The sequence below is a fragment of the Triticum aestivum genome, chromosome 6B (assembly GCF_018294505.1).
Source record: "Triticum aestivum cultivar Chinese Spring chromosome 6B, IWGSC CS RefSeq v2.1, whole genome shotgun sequence".
Taxonomy (NCBI): domain Eukaryota; kingdom Viridiplantae; phylum Streptophyta; class Magnoliopsida; order Poales; family Poaceae; genus Triticum; species Triticum aestivum.
The window spans coordinates 19,976,795-19,980,253 of NC_057810.1; positions in this window are offsets into that span (position 1 = coordinate 19,976,795).

Consider the following 3,459-nt stretch of genomic DNA (forward strand, 5'->3'; position numbering starts at 1 on the left):
GCTCACCCACGGTGCCCGCACTGACACTCATATGCCTCTGTCAATACGTGGGTAGCCATAAGAATTCAACAAAGATGTAAGCCCTTCTGCACATAGTAAAAAGAGAAAGGGAGATACGGGATCGCCTTGTCTCAAACCACAAGAGGGAACAAAATATGGCAGAAGTTCTCCATTAACTCTGATTGTGAACCGAACCGAAGTAACACACTTCATTATGAGAGAAACAAAACTCCGGCTAAACCCAAGCTTAGTCATGATTGCCTCGAGGTAATGCCACTCGACTCGGTCGTAGGCCTTCATCATGTCTAGCTTGACAGCACACGCATAGTTTTTCCCCTTCTTCCTCCGTCTCATTGTGTGGACGCTCTCAAAAGCAACCACCACATTATCAGTGATCAACCTACCAGGGACAAACGCGCTTTGTTCTTCGCCAACCACTATATCCATAAACTCTTTTAAACGATTAGTAATCATCTTTGCCCCAATCTTGTAGGGCACCGGACATAATGATATTGGTCGGAATTGAGTTATACTCTGGGGGTTGCGTACCTTGTGTATAAGAGTGATCGAAGTGTCATTAAACCCCAAAGGAAGCTCACCACCATTAAGAAACCCCAAGATAGCTGGAACGAGATCATGTTGAATGATCTTCTAGCGTCGTTGAAAGAAGCCTGCCGTAAACCCATCCACTCCCGGGGCCTTCGATGATGACATTTGAAATAGGGCTATACGGACCTCCTCCGGTTCATAGGGTTTATCAAGCATCATGTTCATGTCACCTGTTACACGCTCAGGGACAAACTGGAGCAGCTCGTTCATATCATTTTGTCCTTGTGAGGAGTACAAGTTCTGATAAAACGACTGCACTTCCACCATATCCTCCTGCTCGGACGGACACACTGATCCGTCCGCCCGTCGAAGATTGGAGATTCTATTGATACGTTTGCGCTGCGCCGCTTGAGCATGGTAATAAGAAGTATTGCGGTCACCCTTCCATAGCCACGGCACACGCGAACGCTGCTTCATCCATATTTCCACTTGCCTCAAAGCCTCACGGAGCTGCACCACCGTGACTTTTTCTTCCTCATTGGGTCCTCTCCCGATAGACTTTTTCCTCAAAATTTCAAGTTTGGACTGTAGTTTCTTCACTTTCTGTGTTAGACACCCAAACTCCCGGGCACCCCACGCACCAAGCTCGCTTTGGAGTTTCTGTAAGGTGTCCTGGATTCCTGCAAGCCCCTGGCCGACATGATTCCTCCTCCACGCTTCAGCAATGAAGTTGTCATAGTCAACGTGGGACTGCCACACATCTTCATATCGAAACTGTCTCGGGCCCCGGCGCGATTGCACTGGTTGTGTCTCTACCAACACGAAGCAATGATCTGATTCCAGTGCACTAATATGGCGGATACGCACAGGGTCAAAATGTTGTAGGAACTCCTCGTTCGCTACACCACGATCAAGACGGGCTTTCACATTCATCTCCCCCTTGCTTGTTATCCCATGTGTATGGTACCCCTGAGAATCCAAGATCCTGCAGGGAACAATCTTCCAATGCTTCCCGAAAGGCAAGCATTTGCACTTCCGGTCGCGCAGCCCTGCTGAAGTGTTCTGTACCAAATAGTGTCTCATTGAAGTCACCTAGGCATAACCATGTCTGGTGCGGTATATCATTCAGCATCCTCAAACAGCGCCAACTATGGTGCCTGTCTTCTTTCTTTGGTGCACCATAGAAGCCCGTGAACCTCCATTCAGGAGTAGACAAATCAGCTTTCTGAACCATAACGTCAATGTGTCCATAACTGTAGTTCTTTAACTCAACCTTCACCTCATTTGACCAAAACAATCCAATTCCACCACTAAGTCCTGCACTATCCACTACAAAGCATCCCGCAAAACCAAGACTCCGTTGCAGAATCTCAACTCGTCTAGCCCTGATCTTCGTCTCTGAAACAAATTGCAGGGCGGGCCCTTCTTGCTTCGTTAATTTACGAAGCTCTCGAACTGCCTCGGGGTTCCCAAGCCCCCGGCAGTTCCAACTTAGGCATTTCATGGTTCCTGGCAGGGCTGACCAGCAGCCGCTGCCGAATTTTCAGATGACGGAGGGGTAGGTTTCTTCTTTTTTGGCTCTCTTGCTTCAGCACCTCCATCCCTAGTTGAAGTAGCACTGCCATCCACTCTCTGGGCTGAAAACACCACCATATCTGTAGCAGTTCTGGCTGGAATGATCAAACTGCCAGAACTTGGTAGGGCCAGTGGATCAACCCTATGGTAAACTTTTGCATCCTGCGGTCCTCCCTTCCGCTTATAAATAGGCCTCTTCTTTGGGGAGCTGACCTCATCCTCTCCCCTAGTCTTGTTGTTCGACGATGCTGCATCCTTTTTACTAGCTGCAGAATTTTGAGTTTCCTTAGATGAGCCATCCCCTGAACTAGCAACCTTCCTGTCCTCCGGTGCTCGTAAGTTTGTGTTAAACGGCAAGTTCCCTTTCTCATCACGAGTGCCCGGAGTAGGGCAAAATAAATCTGCATGGCCCAGACGACCACACGAGAAACAAAAAATTGGAACATGTTCATACTGAATATCATACCAGTCCCTCGATTCCCTGTTTTTCGAGTCAATTAGAATCCAACGTCTCAAGGGTTTATTGACATTGATCATCACCCTAGCTCTCAGGAACCCTCCCACTGGATCAAAGTGGACAGATGTTGCATTAGGATCAATCTGTTTAGCAACTTCTTGTCCCCACCTATCATTCTGCAAGTTGAAAATTTGGGACTCTAGCCCATAACTGTAATTTGTCAAACTTAAGCACTGACGGCCTCATGCATGCATCAAAATCCTCCAGAACTACAGCATGTTTACTCACATGCCACGGCGACCCCTCTCGCACGCGATCGCGATCACGGCGATTCTCAAAGTCAGCCACAAAGGTGTTCTCACCCACCGGCCTGAAGAACAAACCCCTAGGGTTTCCCCAAGCCGGCCTCAACGCATTAGCAATGGTTTGGATATGCAAAATCTTCCGATGTAGAACCTTGCCAGCGATCGACCACTTCTGCGGGACTCCTTCCTCGAGATCATCAACCACAAGCGACGTGGCTTCCTCTTCGGTTAGATCCAGCTTCCCCCATGGCCTCCTCCATACGTGCCCTTGCCGCCCTGGGTGACTGCGCCCCCCCCCCCCCAGAGCTTCCGTTTGGATCTGTAGATGTCGCCATCCCTCAGACCAGAGATTGTAGCGCCCCGCCGATGAGATGTCCGCGAGCGCCGCCGCGTCTCCACCGAAACCCTAATCGCCTCTCGAGGGGGCTCCTAGATTTTCGGGGAAAAAACTTCTTAAAAAAAGAGTTAATCCGGTGGTTGGGGCTTCCCTCCATTCCTAAATATAAGTCTTTATAGGGATTCCACTAGGTGGACTACATACGGAGCAAAATGAATGAATCTACACTTAAAGTG